A 20,091-nucleotide genomic window follows, 5' to 3' on the forward strand; every position below is an offset into this window, starting at 1 on the left:
CTACATGGAACCCAAAAGGTTTCTTCAAAGGGAGAGTGGAAGAAGAACCCTTTTTGGTTCTAGGTAGCACTTTTTTTCTAAGAGTGCAGGATCTGTGATGGGTCTGTCTGTCTCTATCTACGGTATATTCGCTTGAATGCCACAGCCTATTTGAGTATTGTTGCTGACCATGTGCATCCCTTCATGGCCACAATTGACCCATCTTCTAATGGTTACTTCCAGCATGATAATGCACCATGTCACAAAGCAAAAGTTGTCTTAAACTGGTTTCATGAACATGACAATGAGTTCAGTGTTCTTCAGTGGCCTTCCCAGGATCTGAATCCAATAGAACACCTTTGGGATGTGGTAGAACAGGAGATTCACATCTTGAAAGTGAACCTGAAAAATCTGCAGGAATTGAGTGATGCAATCACGTCATCATGGACCAGAATCTCAAAGGAATGTTTCCAACATCTTGTGGAATCAATGCCACGAAGAATTGAGGCTGTTTTGAGAGCAAATGGAGGCCCTACCCAGTATTAGTATAGTGTTCCTCATAAAGTGCTCTGTGAGTGTATATCTAACTATCTTTGTTTTTGCTGGTCTGTAGGATCTATGATGGCCGTCAGCCCATCCTGTGTATCATGGACACAGCCATGATCAAAACCATCCTCATCAAGGAATGCTACTCCCTTTTCACTAACAGGAGGGTAATATGCTACATTGAAGTGGTTGTTATGGGGAAAAAAACATAAGGGCTCCTTAAATAGATAATATCATTGTTATGATAGCATTATTAATATTAGGTTAATCTTGCAGTATATAATAATTATTATTTTTCTAGAATATCTATCTCAACGGGCCTCTGTATGACGCCGTGTTTATCGCTGAGGATGATGCATGGAGACGGATCCGCAGTGTCCTGTCTCCCTCCTTCACCAGTGGGCGGATCAAAGAGGTACAGTCCCATCTCTCCTCTCCTTCTTTCATTCATTCCTTTATACAACACAAATAAATGAATGACTAACAACTCTGACGTGTGTATGTGTGTGTGTGTGTGTGTGTGTGTGTGAGAGTGTGTGTGTGATTTGTACTATGTGTATAGTGTGTATTCATTGTTGTTTGTTGTTGTGTGAAGCAGCAACTTTAATGAATTAATCCAAGACAAATTTTCATCCAGGACAATAAAGTATATTTGATCTTATCTTCGATAAGTTCAGTGGTCAGATAACAGAGTATAGAATAATAGTTCATCTTTGGAGTCACTTATTCTTTGACTATATACATAATGTATCCTGTATGGATGTATATTCTCAGGCTATATAAACATTAAAATAATTCCTGTTTCAAACATGATGTTAATATATGTTTTGCACATATTAACACACTGCCAATGGTTTGCGCTCTACTCATTTGACAAACACATGGGCCCTGTCAAGAACCAACCTCTAGTTCCTAAATGCTGGACACTTGGAGATCTGAGTGGATTGGATACAGAAGTGTCTAGGGATAGAGCCTAGGAGTTGTTTCTGGACAGGGCTGTGCATTGAATAGGATTGGAGTCACGTATCATGGTATTTCCTGTTCCTGTTTGTAACCGTGGCATTTCCTGTCCGTCCAGCATTCTTCCCCTTCATGGGTCCTGTTATGGCAAACATGGAGGTATCCCTATTCCCTGCCTCGGTCACAGATTTCTTCTACGCTGTCTTTCAGAAGATCAAGTCCAATCGCGTGGCTAGCACCAGGAAGGTATGTAAATATAACTGATCAAATATACGATCTTCAGCCAGTATTGTGTAATACAATTGTAGAGATTTGGTAGCATCTGGTAGTTCTCATGTGATTTTGATCTGACGTAAGCCTGCTTCCAGAGTCGGGTAGATTTCCTGCAGCTGATGATAGACTCGCAGAAAGACAGCAACTCAAAGGGAGAGGAGCAGAGTAAAGGTGCCTGCCTTAAACACACACACACACACACACACACACACACACACACACACACACACACACATCCACACACACACACACACACACACACACACACTGTATACTAGCATCTAACACACACACATACAGTACCTGCCTCAAACACCTATACCTACAAACACACCGTGGAAATACTCTACTTCGTCCCTTTCTCACACCTACCACCCCATTTCTCCCATCATAATAGGATTGAGTGACCATGAGATCTTGTCCCAGGCAATGATGTTCATCTTTGCTGGCTATGAGACCACCAGTAGCTCTCTGTCCTTCCTGGCCTACAATCTGGCAACCAACCCTCACATCATGACCAAGCTGCAGGAGGAGATACACACTGTGTTTCCCAACAAGGTAACCCCTCTGCAGACTCCTATATAGTACTATTCATGTGGAACAGGAAATATGATAGTGACAGTATTTTAGAGGGTACTGATGAGTGTGTAACCCCTGTGCACTGCAGACTCCTACAGTATCTATTACTATTGCTTTGGAACAGATGGTTAGATAGGTGACAGTATTTTACAGTGTGCTAATGTGTCTGTAGCATCCCTGTGCAGACTTCTGCCCAGTATTATTCATTTGAAACAGGAAGTAGATAGGTGTTGTTGGAATCTTCAGAATAGTTAAAAGGCTAGTACCTGAGAACCTGAGGGATCTACAGGGTATATACCTTTTTTTTTTTTATATATATATTTATTGAAGGAAACATAGGGGTTGTACAGGATTAAGATACACTGGTCCTCCTTCAGGTTTTCTAAATTTTAACAACAACAACAAAAACAACACAGGGCCCCAAGGCCCCCCCCTCCCCCCCACCCACAAGAAAAAAAAAAAAAAATAGATAAAAATAATAATAATAATAATAATAATAATAAAATAAATAAATAAAAGCCAGCATAAAAGTAGAAACTAAAACATGACAAGTAAGCTTAGTGTACTAGACAAGATTCAGGTAAAAGAAGAGTAGTACGTATATATGTACATACATACACACACTTACATACATACACATACACACATAATACACGCACACACTCTTATACACAGATGTACACCGCAAATATGAAAGCATAGTAATATAATAACAATAAAAACGAAAGTAGCAAGAGGAAGTTGAAAGTGAAATTGAGAGTGAAATAAAAGGAACAGAGGTATTCATTGAGTTAGCACCGGCTAATAATATAAATTATGATGGCAACGTTAACGGCCTACAGAGTGTACAACAGTATATTGTGATAACTAAAATGTAATCGTGTTGTGTATGCATTCAAGTGTTTCGGATGAGAGGCTACGGAGGATCCTTATCACAGGCGGCTGCCCATTTGTCTAGTAGGGGTTGCCATGTTTTCAGGAAGATGGAATCTCTGCTGGTGAGTTTATAGCGGAGCCTCTCCATATGGAGCACGTTCCCCAGCTCCCTAAGCCACTGCCGGAATAGTGGGCTAGTCTCTGACTTCCACTGTTGTAAGATAAGGCGTTTGGCCAACAGTGTACAGAGAGAGATGGCTTGCTTCTCATGTCTGTTGATGGATGTGTTAACTACCACTGATCCAAAGATAGCAAGTAGAGGGTCAGGATTGATAGATTTATTGAATGCCTTTGCTATGTAGTCAAATATAAGGGTCCAATAGGAATTTAGTTTTGGGCAGGACCAGAGCTGGTGGGTGAGAGTTCCAGTCCCTTGTTTGCATTTGTCGCACAAGGGGGAGACATTGGGATAGATGGAGTGTAGCCTTGACTTTGAATAATGGAGTCTGTGAACTACCTTGAATTGTATTAGGGAGTGTCTTGCATTTATAGAGCTATGATGTATTCTCTCGAGTATTGCCTCCCAGACTTCCTCAGTTATTTCAATAGCGAGTTCCTGTTCCCAGTCGGCTTTCAGTTTAACATTGGAGATCACTACGTTCGCCTGCAGAGTGTCATACAGAAAAGAGACTGAACCTTTGATGCCTGGTGTATGTCGAAGGATGCTGTCTAGTGTGTTATGTTTGGGCATTTGTTCAAAGTGTGGTAGATGGATCCTAATAAAATTCCTAACCTGTAGGTATCTAAAGAAGTGTGATGTCGGGAGAGCGTAAGTCTGTTGCAGTTGTTGGAAAGAAGCAAGGTACCCATCAACATACATGTCCCTTATTGTGGCAATATTTCTGTCCTTCCAGATGGAAAAGATTGGGTCAGCCAGTGCAGGGGGAAAGGCATGGTTGTGGCAGATTGGGCTGTCCAAGTAGACCTTAGGGAGTTTAAGGAAAGATTGGATTTGTTTCCATATCTTTAAGGAGTGAAGAATGATAGGGTTGTTTATGTAGGTTGGGATCTTTGTCCTGACTGGGTTATTGAGTATTGCAGGGAGGGAAGTACGATTGCATGTGGCTAGTTCAAGTTGGAGCCACGAGGGTCTGCTCTCATGAGTGTGGACTGTCGGCAGGCAGCTGCGCCAGTAGGAAAGTGCATTCAGATTGGCTGCCCAGTAGTACAATTTAAATTGCGGTAAACCGAAGCCACCTTCTGTTTTGGATTTACATAGATGTTTTTTAGATATTCTGGCCGTTTTGTTGTTCCAAATAAAAGATGATAAGATGGAGTCCAACTTCTTAAAATAGGAGAGGGGGATAAATACAGGGATGGATTGAAAAATGTATAAGAAACGTGGGAGGGCAACCAATTTTATGGCATTAATGCGGCCAACCAGTGAGATAGGTAATGTATTCCAAAATTCAATATTCTGCTTTAGCTGATGCATCTTGGGTTCCCAGTTACTTTTCAGGAGTTTCCCGTGTTCACGTGTGGCGATTATACCTAAAGTTTTGAATTGGTCCATTGACAATTTAAAGGGAGTGGTTTGTAGGAAACCTAGGTCTATTTTGTCTGATATGGGCATCAGTTCGCTCTTCTCCCAGTTTATCTTGTATCCAGAAAAGCTTCCAAAAGTGTCTATTAAACGTAATAATGGTGGGACGGATGTTTTAGGGTGCGACAGAAATAATGTGATGTCGTCAGCGAATAGAGACAGACTGTTAACTGTGTTGTGGATGCGAATTGGGGCAATCTCCTGATTCGCTCTAATTTGACTGGCTAGAACCTCAATGGCTAGGTTGAAGAGATAAGGTGAACAGGAGCACCCTTGGCGCACGCCTCTCTGAAGATGGAAGGGTTGCGAAACCTCACAATTAGTAATAATTGATGCTTGAGGATGAGCATATATGATTTCAATCCAGTTAATAAACCCTTTACCAAAACCAAAGTGTTTTAAGGTGGACAACATGTATTTCCATTCTATGTAATCGAAAGCTTTTTCGGCATCCAAGGCTATTACTATGGCCTCGTCTGTGTGGTTATGATACATGATGTTGAAGAGTCGGCGTAAGTTGAAATATATGTGTCGGCCCGGGACAAAACCAGTTTGGTCAGGATGTATTAATTTGGCTATGTATTTGCATAATCTATTTGCTAGCACTTTGCTCAACACTTTAGTCTCCATTTGGAGAAGTGATATAGGACGGTAGGATGACATTTCCAGTGGATCTCTGTCTTTCTTTAGGATCAGAGCAATGTTTGCCATGTATAGTGTATTGGGTAGCACAGAGGTTTCTTTTGAATGTATGAACATTCGTAAAAGTAATGGGGCCAGGCTTGGTAGGTATTTTTTGTAGAATTCAATGATGAACCCGTCAGGGCCAGGGGCTTTGTTATTAGGAAATTGAGAGATAGCTGTTTTAATCTCATCCAATGTTATATCGGAGTCCAATGTCTTTGCTGCTTCTTCGTCGAGTGTGGGGAGTTGGCTGTTGATCAAGAATTGGTTCACTAGGTGGGGGTCCGTTGTTTTACATTTGGATTGATATAGCTCCTCATAGAATTGTGCGAAACATTTGTTTAACTCAACCGGGTCTGTTATAGGTTTACCTTTTCTGTCCCTTATTTTATGGATAGCACGAGTGGCTTGTGTGTGTCTCAGCTGCCTTGCAAGTAAACTATGGGGTTTGTCACCCAACTCAAAGTATTTTTGTTGCGTCCTAGCAAGCAGTGCGGCTACTCTTTGTGACAAGATGGTATTGTGTTCATGTTTTAGGTTGGTGATTGACTCAAGAGTAGCATCATCTGGATGGTTCTTAAACAGATGTTCCTGAGTAGAAAGGTCTCGTTCTATATCTTTCAATCTACTGTTCTCCCTTTTCCTTTTATTAGAGGCAAATGCTATTATGTGACCTCTGATCACCGCCTTTAGGGATTCCCATAATATGGAGTCATTAACATCTCCGGTGTCATTCTCCGAGATAAAGAGGGAGATCTGTTCTTGCAAGAACCTAGTGAACTCCTCATCGAGTAGAAGTGTAGGATCAAAGCGCCATTGGCGGCCTCCAGCTCTGGGCTCCCCAATATTCAGTTCCATGGAAAGTATTGAGTGATCAGATATGATAATGGGATGATAGGATACAGCTTTGACAGATGATAGCAGTTTGGAGTCTAGCAGGAAGTAATCAATGCGCGAGTAAGACTTATGGACTGGAGAATAAAAGGAGAAATCTCTAACTGTGGGGTGTGTAAGTCTCCATATATCAACTAGATTGAGGTTATTTATCAACGTATTGAGACGGATACTGGAGTTGGATTGCTGGAGAGATTTTGACGACTGCTTATCTAACAGAGGGTCCAAGACGCAGTTAAAGTCACCCCCAATTAGAATGTTAGTCTCTGCGATGTTGGGGATCGCATTGAAGACCTTTTGAAAGAATGATGGGTCATCGAAATTGGGGGCATACAGGTTCACTAATGTTATAGGGACAGAGTTTAAAACGCCAGCTACTATGAGGAATCTACCATTTGGATCGCTCATTGTGGAATTGTGAACGAAGGGAACATTTTTCCTGATCAAGATTGCCACCCCTCGCGCCTTAGCGCTAAAGGTCGATTGATATAATTGGTCAACCCAACTAACCTTGAGTCTCCCCTTAGCGACGTGCTTTATGTGTGTTTCTTGTAGAAACATTATGTCCACCGATAAAGATTTCAGGTGAGCAAATACTTTGGCCCTCTTCATGACGTGACCCAATCCTCTTACGTTCCAGCTCACAAACTTGTAACCTCCTCTTTGCACTTGAGTTGAATTAGTGTTCTGTGTCATTGTCTATGTTTGTAAAGCAGGGTAGATAATTGTTGTCGCGGAGAAAACTAGAATAAGCTGGCAAAAGAAAAATAATAAACATAAACAATAAACCCACCCCCCACCCGTCCCTAGCCTGGAGACTACCAGAAGGGCAGCTCCTTGTACTGGAAAGCATCTCTTGGGCTCCTTGTCTAAAACTCACGGCCCACCGAACTAAAGAGAATGCCCCTTAACTTACATACATATATTTATAAACATTATAAATATACAACACAAATATATAACGAGTATTGCCATCAAACAGGCCAAAGTGCCTACGAGTTCGTTTGTGCAAGGTAATAATGAAATCCTGAGGGGAAAATGAGAACATAGGCTATATACGGGCTAACCTTTTGAGGAATGTAATATACAAGGTGAACATTTTGTAATATACAACACAGAAAATATAATGAGTATTGCCATCCAACAGGTTAAGGTGCCTACAAGTTCGTTTGAGCAAGTTAATGACAATTGCATATAAGGCTATGGTGGCGTCTTATACTCACAGAACGACTTATACTCACAGAACGACTTATTATCACAGAACGACTTATACTCACAGAACGACTTATACTCACAGAACGACTTATACTCACAGAACGTAGCCACTTAATTAATAGAACATACGGAAGAACAGAACAAAAATACAAATGATCCGTTTAGGATAGACGGTTAGCTGCCTAGCCTACAGAGCTAATCTGCTCCACAGCTGAATATCCAACTCACGGCATGTTGACGGGCCCCGAGTAGGCTACAGCGCCCAAGGGCTACGTAGATCTCTTCAGTCGAGGTAGACTGTTCAGTGCTGTAACCTGTATCAGAGCGGTCGGTGTTACGGAGTGTGATTTGAAGACGCAAACTCCTGTGCTTCCTTGACGGAGAAGAGCCGTTTCTTCTTGCCGCCGTCCTTAGGTGTGACAAACAGCTTGGCTGGGTAGTGTAGAGCTGGTCTGAGGCCCAGGTTGTACAGTTCCTTCATGACTTCTCGATATTCAGCTCGCTGGTTCAACACGTCTGGACTGTAGTCCTCAAAGATGTGGATTGGGTTGCCGCGGTACTGGAGTTTGCCTCTCATTTTGCGGGATTCACGAATGACGAGGTCGCGGGTCTGGAACCTGTGGAAGCAGATGACGACGGACCGAGGCTTCGCTCCTGCTGTTGGTTTGGCTGCAAGGGATCGATGGGCCCGGTCTAATTCCGGCGGTGAATCTAGGATTTGGTCCCCGAGTACCTCCACCAAGAGCCCGGTAAAGAATTCGGTGGGATGGGTGCCCTCTACTGACTCCGGTAAGCCTATGATGCGTATATTGTTGCGCCTGCTGCGGCTTTCCAGATCTAGCAGTTTAGCTTGTAATTTTGCATTGGCGTCGGCTAGTGCTGCGCAGTTGGTTTCAAGGGCACTGATGCTATCGCTGACTGAGTTGGCATTGGTCTCAAGAGATAGCACTCGTCTATCCTGGTCGTCTACTTTGGATTGCATTGAGTCCAGTTTTGCCTCAAGTATTGAGAAGGCAGTCTTGAAGTCAGTCGAAAGGGCTGTTCTGTGTTCTCGTAGCATGGCGGCTATGGCTTCCATATCCACGTGGCTAGCTGCGGCGATATCTTTAGTAGAGGTTTCGTCCTTTTTAGTACTTCTGGTAGCTTTTGAAGTCATCCTCTAATGTGGTCCGTGATTAGGAGTTGTCTTTACTCGTTTTTTCGTGATAAAGATGTGTAAAAGGGGGGCTAAAGTCTAAGATTTTATAAAGTCGGTGGGACAAACGAGAATACGCGTCTACACCATACTCGCGCTGACCGGAAGTCCCAGGGTATATACCTTAAAAGCATGTCTGACATGCAGTGGTGTGCATGACCATAGAGTGATTTCTAAACTAATACAATTATCTTAAAATAAATTATAAAACTAACAGGTAATCAGTGCAGAGACTTGTGTGATATGTGCTCTCCATCTGACTCGTGCTGCTGCATTCTGTATCATTTGCCAATAGCTTTCTTTGGTCGACCAGACAGGAGAGTGTTACAGTAATCAAGGCTGCTAGTAATACAAGCATGCATTCGTCTCTCAGTGTCAGCCTGCGAGAGGAAAGGTTGCACCTTTACAGCTGTGTTCTGTAAAGGTCCATGTAATATTCAAGCTTTCTAAAAGCTTCCTAACGGTTGTAATGACTATCTTTAATCGGTAGCGATCAGGGAACAAGATCCCTTATAATAAATCCCTTATGAATAAATATTTCATTTACGAACGCTGTTTTGGTTCGGAAAACACGCTTTTTAAAATGCAGTGTCCTACCTGACATTCGGTTTGCATATAAACATGTTGTGAGTGCCAGGGGTGTTCTAGGGGAGTAGACTGACCTTTCTCTGGTGGCTGCCTCTCCCAATCGTGTGCGCATGTAGAAACACAACAGCTAATGTCCAACACTGCAAGTTCATTTCGGGGGGATATATTATTATTAGGGAGGATGTTGTTGTTTGGACAACTTCAGACAGAATTTCTCCACGATGGCAGATTTCCGGCAAACTTACTTACTCTTCTTTAAGTGATACAAATATGTTTTAGTCACATTCTTGATATGGGTTTCAAAATTAAGATCTGAGTCAATGGTAACACCTTGTTTTTTTGCCTGGTGCTTAGTATTACTGTAAGTAGTGTCTTTAAGTGTGCAGACAGTTTGACCAGGACAAGGACAAAGAGCATTTTGGCATCAGCATTAATTAATTAATTCTAAGGTCATTAAGAACCTAGTTAATAACTTAACAACATAGTGCTATCTCAGTGCTATGATCGGCACAAAAGCCAGATTGGAACATGTCAAAGGTACAGTTGGGAAGAAGGAGATTATTTAACAGTTTGAACACCTTTTTTTCAAGAATTATTATTTTTTTGCTTAAAAAGGGAAGGTTGGAGATTGGCCTAAAATCGCTAAGGACTGAAGAGTCTAAGTTACTTTTCTTCAGGAGGGGTTTCACCATGGTAGTTTTAGGTGCAGATGAACAGACCCCCACTTTGCTGAGCATTTCTGTATGACCACTGCAAAAGAGTTCATAGTGCTTTCATGTGGTGGAAGGTGGGGTAACAAGTCATCAAACACATCTTCAGGTCTTGCCTGAGTGATCCTCCTCACCTAATATTGTTTCTCTTATCTCAGAAGTATGTTGCAAATTCCTCACATTTGTAGGTGGAGAGCAGATCACCAGGTGTCTTGTGGGCGGGATTTATAAGGCTGTCAATCGTTGAAAAGAGCACTGTTTGAGTTGTTATGATTCATTATCAATTTTGAGAAATGATCCCGTCTGTCTTGGTGTTTTTTTATTGCCTTATTAAAAGCAGAAAGATGCTCTCGAAGAATATCAAGGTGGACCTGCAGTTTTTGTCCGCTCAGACTTTCTGCAAATTCTTTTAAATTTGGCCACAGCCTTTTTCAGTTTGACTGGTGCTACAGAGTCGATAGTTGCCCTTAGTTTGGTGTTGAAGCTGGTTGCTAAATCATTATCACAGGAGGAAGCTGTTGATGGTGTACTATTCATATTCATATTCATCATGAAATTCTCATCTGCTCAGCGACATGGCTAGATAAATAATAGAGTGAAAATATATTTTTCCCCACTTCTAATAGACTGACATGCATTCATGTTTAGCCAGGTTTCAGATAAAAACATTACAGTGCAGCTTTCGCTCTGAGATAAGATCAATAAAGGTTTTGCCAGATAGGGACCTAATATTCAAAAGCACCATGGTAATGTTCTCTGGGCTGTTCGGTGCTGCCCGGCCACAGTTAATGGAATGGATACCAAGTTATTCACATTTGAACCACCTGACAGTTTTCTTGTAGTCTGTCGACTGTGATAGGAAATAATAGACTGTACCACATTCAGTATTCCAAGCAGTCAATCCACTAAAAGCAGCCCAGTTTAGTGGCATTTTGACTTCTGATTGATCCTTGTGTACATCTATCATTTACATTGTTCAGTGGAATCTAAATGTATTTTCTTCTAACTATCAAGATAACATTATTTAGCGATTTTTTTGTTTATTCATGTATAACAAAAAAGCAAGACACTATTACACACGTACATTGAAAGTAATGGCGTTCTGTATGCGGGTGTCATGAAATTAGGCTATGCAGATTAGAATAAGTACAGTACTGTGTTCATTTCCCAAAAAAAGAACACAAAAAACTAACAGCTCTTCAGATTTGCAACGAAAAATAGTTAGTTCTGGGTTTCGGCTACGTGAACGACCAATCACTAGTGCTCATGTGAGTGTAATATCCCTGTGCAGGCTCCTATCCAGTACGAGGCTCTGATGCAGATGGACTATCTAGACAGCGTGATCAACGAGTCTCTCAGGTTGTACCCCATCGACTTGAAAGAGTCGCCAAGAAATCTGTTGAGATCAGCGGCATCACCATCCCCAAGGGTATGGTTGTCATGATACCCATCTGGACCTTGCACCGTGACCCCGATGTGTGGGAAGACCCAGAGGAGTTCAAACCAGAGAGGTAATGGGCCACATCTTAACCACAACCACAATATCAATCACAACAGCAACGATAAGAGCAGTGTTCCACAAACAACCATAAAACAAACCTAAATGCGACGACCAAACACAAACAGGTTTCTTCAACCATGTATAACCATCATATTACTGTGATTTAATTGATATGTTCTTTAACCCCTCCTCCTCTGAACTCTCCGAGTGTAGGTTCAGTAAGGAGAACAAGGAGAGCATCGACCCATACACCTACATGCCGTTCGGGTTGGGCCCACGGAACTGTATCGGGATGCGATTCGCTCTGGTATTGATGAAACTGGCGATGGTGGAGATTCTACAGAGGTTCAACTTCACCGTCTGCAAAGAGACAGAGGTGAGACAAAATAATGATACAATGATTGTAAATATAATTTTGTACCTATGACTTTGTTGCGTTTCTATATGTAGCAGAGGTGATTTTGGAATCACACTCGGGTGATGAGGTAGCCCTGCCTGAGACATGTAAACTGAAGTGTCGCCTTCAGACCTTGAGGATGTCCTCTTGGCTTAATAGTAGCGTTTGTGTCTTCCACATGGGAGACCCGGGTTTGAACCCCCATACTACAATTCTGTACTTGCGTACTGCATGAGTATGTACTCCCCATTTAATTTCCCAGATTGCATTTTTCAGTACTAGGCGCCAATCATCCTCAGTATAGGCTACCTACTAAATGATGGAAGTGTGAGATTTAAAAAAAAAGCTATTTGTATTTCTGCAAAACTCCCTCGAGACTTCATAGGGCCATTTTAATGTATGTCGACCCAAGAGAGGTTGTCCAGGAGTTTGAGTTTATTTGAATTTATAGTGCAATGCTACCCGAACGTAACAGTGACACTGTATTAGGTAACATTCATAGTGTAACGCTGACATCTGTTTTACTCGTTCCTTCATACTTTAACTGTGTGTCAACTCTCACCAGATACCCATTGAGATGGACCTGTTCCGCTGCCAGGAGTCCAACGACAACCAGCTCAAAGCAGACAGCCAGTGATGAGGACCTGCCCTGCTGCAGGTCTCTCAGTTATTATGTTACACATAGATCTAGGATCAGCCCCAACACTGGCTACTTTCAAAAATGGGCTTAAAAAAAAAGGGCTTCGCTTTTGCCTTAAATTGAAACTAAATTGGCGCTAATAATTGCACTGTGACCCTAAAATGCACTGTGACTTTTATTCTTTTTTTATGTCTTTTATGCGTTTTTATTCTAATTTTTCTTTCATGCTCTTTCCTTTTTATCTATTTTACGTAAAGCACTTTGAATTGCCTCTGTGTATGAAATGTGCTATATAAATAAACTTGCCTTGCCTTGCCTTGCCTTGCCTCGCCTCGCCTCTGGGCTCTGCTGCTACTGTATGCTGCTCTCTTTGTATCTGTCTATTAGTGGAGGTCCAGGACTCGTTGTACAGAGACAGTTGTTGTCTGTCGTCTGCAGTGCAGGGATTTGCATGTGACTTGTGTATGTTTTGTACTTGTCTGGTAGTGGGTCTCTATCATCACGCTAAAAACGTGTGTATAATCACAAACTAAATCATAACATGAGAATGAACAACATGCCATCAAAACATGACAATAAATAGGTGTTAGATTAGATTCAACTTTATTGTCATTGTGCAGAGTACAAGTACAAAGATAACGAAATGCAGTTAGCGTCTAACCAGAAGTGCAAAAAAGCAGAAAAGTGCAATGTGAACAATATATACAGGTAGAGCAGTATAAGCAATATATGAGCAGTATAAGTAGTGCAGTATAAGCAGTATATGAGCAGTATAAGTAGTGCAGTATAAGCAGTATATGAGCAGTATAAGCAATATATGAGCAGTATAAGTAGTGCAGTATAAGCAGTATATGAGCAGTATAAGCAGTATATGAGCAGTATAAGTAGTGCAGTATAAGCAATATATGTATTAACAGTAACATTATAAGCAGAATAAATATAGAATGCAGTATGAACAGTATAAGCAGTATATGAGCTGTATAAGTAGTGCAGTTACCAATGTATTGGGTCTATCTATGGGTATCGTAGTGCAGCAGTAGTCAAAATGTACCTGCATTTTATCGGTTGAAGTGCCATCTCATCTGTCATAAGATTTGACTTGTAAAACTGAAAAGTAGGATACAACTAATAGCCTAAATGTATAAACACAGGCCACAACCAAAAAACAACATGGGAAAATCGTTTACGCATCCTCTGCAGCAGGAACAGTGCAGAGAAAAAGTATGTACAGTAAACCCCATAACTGAATACACTTCATACGCTTCAGCGCGACACAGAACGCCTATACTGCAACAAAGTAAAAAGATGAGACAGACACGTGTCTTCAATAACTTGCATGTTTAATCAAAATACAAGCATTCGGCACATCGTTAACTTGTAGGAAAGTTTAATCAGGTTTTATCAATTGTATTATTTTAAATGTGAAATAAATAGCATCAGTGCAGAGGCTATAACACACTACAAAAGTCACATTAAATCACGGAAAGTAGGCTAGGCTAATTAACGGAACTATATGAATATACAGCCCGAGCCCAGTCCAGGGTTCTGAAAGCGACAAGTAACAAGTGTGCCCATCAACTGTCTAGATATTAGGCCTATACGTAACATTTAGTCCTCCACTTTATATCACAGCCAGTATAACGTTTAAAATGACTACAAAACAAAAGCAATATAGTCTACATTGAACGGCGCATTGTCCATTTGTCATACATGTCCAAACAGACCTGCACACTTGAATAGGAAAGTAGCGCGGCGGTTCGTTGCTTCAGCAAACCTCTCGATGACTTTACTGTTGAAATCCATCTGTCCCTGGATCAATGCATTTTCAATGGAAAGCATGTCAAGGCCGTTCAGTCGCTGGTGTCTGTTCTGTTCTGACAGATGTATAATGTCTTTGAATCCAGCCGATGCCCAAATAGTCTCCACCAAAAATCATACATGGGAAACAGAACAGCGCATGTTTCGAGGTGGTAGCGGTTAGCCATCTCTTTTTGTCAAACCATTCCTGTTGGCCCTAAACGTTTTATCTCCAACTTCTCTTCCAAAGGCAATGTACTGAACCGCATGGTCAACAAATAATCTACACGATTCATTGTGAAAACTTTAGCTAGCTAGCATTAGCGATAGACGTACAGTAGATGAACTGAATTGCTTTGTGATTATTTCCTGTCATGTCAGACCACGTTAACGACATTAGCGTTTAATAGTTTTTCGCCACCTGTTGCTAGGCAGAATTCATACCCAATATAATTTGCGTGAGGTTTTCCCTGCTTACGCCAATCACGCTCACGAGTGCTCCGCTGCCCCACAGTAGAAAGACGGGACAGAGAGCGCAGTCCGCACACACCAGTAATTACTAGTAATTAGTAATTACTCCAAAAACAGCACTATACGAATTATGAGTCAAGTTTATTATATTTATACACACCAATTTCACCATTTAATCTATTTTGTATTAAATATAAAATACTTATTATTATTACTAATAAAAAATAGGACTAATAATTGTTTCGTATTTGTAATGTACTTTATGAGACTTTATGTTTGTAATGTACTTTATAAAGAAAAAAACCCTGTATATCCCCAAATTTGATTCTATGCAATATGTTTTTTCAAATGTTGTATTTGTCTTGTAGGCTACTTTTGTGTAAGCCGTATATTGTGGGTAAAATGCACTATAAATTCAAATGAACTTAAATGTGTATTGCAGTGGAATCCTAACTCGAGATCCGCGTGTAAATCGAATCAATTTCCCATTGACATGAATGCAAGATTTACGCGCGCGGATTTGGAGTTAGGATTCCACCCAAAATGCGTTGCTATTGGTATCATTATGACGTTGATATGTACACAGAATTGAGAATGTTCTGCAATAATACACAAAGTTCTTGAACTTTTAGTTTAGTGGCATAACGAGCTAAGACGCAACCTGAACCTGTGCAATCAGTATTACCAGAGTGAGATATAAAGAGATTATAACCGGAAGATTCGGCGCTTATACACAGCCTACTGACTGAGGTAGGCTAATGTAGGCCAGAGATGTAGTATAGTTGACATATAGTATAGTTTTATAACACTTGTATTTGTAAATACTTGAGACGGCATAGGCCGACTACCTTTACAGCATTTGGACAAGGGACGCGTAAAAATGTCACTGAGAGATATCTGTCACTAGGAGATGATATTCCCATTAAGTCGAATTCAGCGTTGGATATTTCTATATGCCTAAAAACTCACATCTTTAGAAAGGCCTTCCTTTAGGTCCTGTCCTCTTGTTGTTGTTAGTGTTTTGTTTGTGTTTTTGTTTGTGTGTCTATTGCACTCAACTGCACAGGCTTTGAAATTGTGGCTACAAATGAAAAACACATTCCAAATCAAATATATTTTTTATTATTATTATGAGAGACCTAAATGCATGAATTGAATTAGGGCTATTTTAATTTTGCCGAGGTCTTCTGCTTATTAGCCTATAGGCTCCTACCTGTACCAGGCCGATTCCAGTTAATAAAATGTGCCCATTATATGGCCACTGATATTTGACCTGTTGGTCACAATTGTAGGCTATATTTCAAGGCGTGTCAACAAACATAGCCAGCCAACCCACACTGGAAGCTTTTGCTGACTCTAACATAGGCCTCTGACAGGACCAAGTCACTTCGAACCATTGCATCGAACGCTGATAAGAGTTGTTAGGCAGTGAATTACCATGATAGTCATTCCAAACCCATTATGACGCCAGCCGAACACACATTATAGATAATAACATTTCTTTGCTGCCAATCGGTGTACTGGTATTTGTTGACTGATTCAGTAGGGCAAACTCAAAGATTGTTATCCCTTTCTCATTTGGGGAATCTTTCTGACATTCCTGTTGCATTATAGTATGGGTGTGTGGAGATTATTTCAATCATTTTTGTTTGTGTTCTATCTACTGTAGATGCATAAAAACAATGGAGGTGAAAATATATATGAGTATTGAGGATATCAGGAAGGAGCATGAGAGGATTAAGACAGAGAAGGCAGAGTTTGAGAAAAAGATAGAGGAATATGAGAAACAAAAGAGAAGGGACCAAAAAGTTAGGCAGAGGGAGGAGGAGATCCTGGCCAGAAAGGCAGAAAGACTGCAGGAGGACAGGAATGAGTTCAATAGGGAGAGGGAGGAGATGGACAGTGGGATCAAGATCCTCATGATGGAGATTGAGAAAGAGAAGGAGTCCTCAAAGGAGATACTTAGAAAGGCTGAGAAGGCAGAGGCAGAGTTAAATATGATGAGGAAGGAGAGCGTGAAAATCCAAAGAGACGGACAGAAGGTGGAGCAAGAAATGCTCAGGATGTGGAAGGAGAAGGAGACATTTCTCAAGGCCAAGAAACAGATGGAGAAAGAGATGGAGAAAAATATGGTGGCAGTCAAGAGGAGAGAGGCCCTGGTGATGGAGGCCGAAGAAAGACTTAAACTGAGCAAGGAAAAAGAGAAGGAAGAGCAGGAGAAGGAGACCTCAAAGGAGATGCTTAGAAAGACAGAGAAGGTCGGAGCAGAGTTGCAAATGATAAAGAAGGAGTGGATGAAAATCAAAAGAGACGGGCAGAAGGTGGAGCAAGAAATGCTTGGGATGTGGAAGGAGAAGGAGACATTTCTCAAGGCCAAGAAACAGATGGAAAAAGAAATGGAGGCAGTCAAGAGGAGAGAGGCCCTGGTGATGGTGGCTGAAGAAAGAGCGAAACAGAGTCTGGAAAAAGAGAAGCTAGAACAGGAGAGGGAGACATTGAAGAAGGTGAGCATGGTGACGATTAGAGAGATGGTAGAGAACCTATAGACTAAGTAGATGAAGGTGATTGTTGCTAGTTTTACTATAGCATTTAGTCCATGACCTTCAACTCTCAGTTGAATTTGTCCAATTCTTGTCTCACCTTGCACTCCCCTCTGATGTTACTTTTTTAATTTCAGATGAACGATGGCTCCAGATATGCCACAACCCTCATGTTCTCGTTGAGAGCGACTCCTCTGATGGCTCAGCTGGTACACAATCAGGCAAACCAGGGGACGAGCCTTTCTGTCAAAAGCCTTGTTGATGTGGCCCTGGCTGAGAGCGTGTGGGGGTGCAGAGATAAGACAGGGGACTGCACATGCCGACACCGTTAGCCTGGAAACCTCAACACAATTGGCCGCTATTTAGGGATACATAGCAAATCAATTTATATAGTTGTCTTAAGTTCAATAAATTAAGTTGAACATTAAATTAAATTGACTTCCTTTCTCTACCACTGTGACTGCTTGTGGCATTTATTATTATAGAAAGTCTTACTTGTGATGACCGTGATGTATGTAGCTGAAGATGAATGTAGCTATTTATTTTAAGTATCTCTGGATAAGAGCTTCTGCTAAATTACTCAAACGTAGGCCTAAAGTACATCTGTAAAATAATGTATCCATTTCCTGTTAACCATCTCTAAACCCTAGATGGCAGTATTTACTCTTACACCAGAAACGTGACCAGTTGCACGTGTGGATGCAGAAGAAATAGCCTCCCAGTCTGTTTCTGCAAGGAACTTCTAATTTATGGATTCTGTACATTGTTTTATGTTGAGAGTCTTGTCAAGTCTGAATATCTTAGAGTTGGGGTTTGTCCTCTACCTCCAAATATAAACGAGGACAATCACTTTGTTTTTCATACAGGTACCACTATTGTATGTATTTCTGTAATCTATGTTTCTATTACTTTACCATACTATGAAACTAATTGAATATGTTTTTAAGCGTCCAAAAAGCATTGATACCATTTCCAAGCACTCCAAGAATCATTTTGCGTTGCTGCTGCAGCAGCCGCGCAATGTCAACACTTTACACACGCACTGGTGTAGCATGTAACATTAAAATCCATCAACTTCATATCACACCATTGATGATTGGTGAACTTGTTGGATCAGTTAAGGCCTGTGCCAGAAAACAGAACACACACCAATCACACAATGGGACTATAACATGCACATACAGTGCATTCTGAAAGTATTCAGACCCCTTCACTTTTTCCGTATTATGTTATGTTACAGCCTTATTAAAAAATAGATGAAATTATTTTTTTTCCTCATTAATCTACACACAATACGCAATAATGACAAAGGTGCTTCAACAAAAAATGTAAAGGGTCTGAATATTTATGTAAAGGTGATATTTCAGTTTTTTATTTTGAATAAATTAGCAACAATTTCTAAAAACCTGTTTTTGCTTTGTCATTATGGGGTATTGTGTGTAGATTGATGAGGAAAAAGGCTGTAACATCACAAAATGTGGAAAAAGTGAAGGGGTCTGAATACTTTCAGAGAGCACTGTATTTACATCTTGATTCACAGAATCACACCTCGTACACACTTGCAAGTGATAGCAACGCCTATCACCTGTCCCAATAAAGGGATGCTACAAGCGCACCATTTCATCCTTTCCACTCTTCACTCTCTGACTGTCTGAAGTGTACTGTAGTTGTGTTGTTGTAGCTGGGTACACCTCAGCCTATGATTCTCACCGGGCGTTAGGTTGAAAAGTGTACTGTAGTTGTGTTGTTGTAGCTGGCTACACCTCAGCCTATGATTCTCATGAGGCATTAGGTTGAAAAGTGTACTGTAGTTGTGTTGTTGTAGCTGGCTACACCTCAGCCTATGATTCTCACGGGGCGTTAGATTGTCTCTGATAGAATCCTACGGTTCAGCTCAACGACGATTTTCATCTTCTGAGCACCTGTTAACTCTCTGAGCTAGCAAGCTAACCTGTGAGCTCTCAATTCTTTGTTATTGTTGGACCCCAGCTCGACGATAATTCCTCAGGTTATTATTAGAACTTGCAAGGTCACATGTGTAGGCTACAGCTAGCACTTGGGACGGACGGCTAACTAAGTTACTTGTTGTTTCCGGACAGCTGAGAACCTTGGCTAGCTTTGACAAGGTAATATTGAGAAATATTAGCACCCTGTTTGCAGGAGGGTTGGTCAGCTTGTGTTTGTAGCCCTAGGACTACTGAGCACTTTCTAGTAATTCATAATTTACTAGCTAGTTACCTCGTATAATGAATTGGAACATACCAGTTCTCTCTGGTGTGGGACTAGCACCATATCTAACTATGCGGGTACCAGTTCCCTGTGGTAGCACGTGGGTGTAGCAATGCTGAGGTGTGCTGATATTGTACCTGTTTGTTGCATCGTGCACTGTATCTAAACTAACCCCACAACTAAGTCAACTAATAAACATGGGCTACGCATAACTTAAACATGCCTGTGTGTGTGTGTGTGTGTGTGCGTGCGTGCGTGCGTGTGTTTGTGCGTGCTTGCGTACATGTGTTTTTTCGGGGATGCAGAGAAAGTCTTCCAGCTGTTCCAATGAGAACATCCATCCATCCATCCATACATAGACCTATGCATTTAATTCTGGTTTGTTTATAACTAAGAGGAAGACACATTTATCAT

At 41.2% G+C, this 20,091-nt stretch overlaps 1 pseudogene across 1 annotated transcript in view; it reads left to right on the forward strand.

Annotated features, from left to right (window-relative positions):
• LOC310824139 (cytochrome P450 3A27-like) overlaps positions 1-20,091 on the forward strand; it is a 164,257-nt pseudogene that overhangs the window by 134,634 nt on the left and 9,532 nt on the right. Inside the window, exons 3-7 of the transcript in view lie at positions 1,604-1,731; positions 1,854-1,929; positions 2,156-2,316; positions 11,394-11,613; positions 11,817-11,979. The product of the transcript in view is annotated as a cytochrome P450 3A27-like (transcript). The remainder of the gene's footprint in view (positions 1-1,603; positions 1,732-1,853; positions 1,930-2,155; positions 2,317-11,393; positions 11,614-11,816; positions 11,980-20,091) is intronic.

The sequence above is a fragment of the Argentina silus genome, assembly GCF_951799395.1.
Source record: "Argentina silus genome assembly, chromosome: Y".
Classification (NCBI taxonomy): Eukaryota; Metazoa; Chordata; class Actinopteri; order Argentiniformes; family Argentinidae; genus Argentina; species Argentina silus.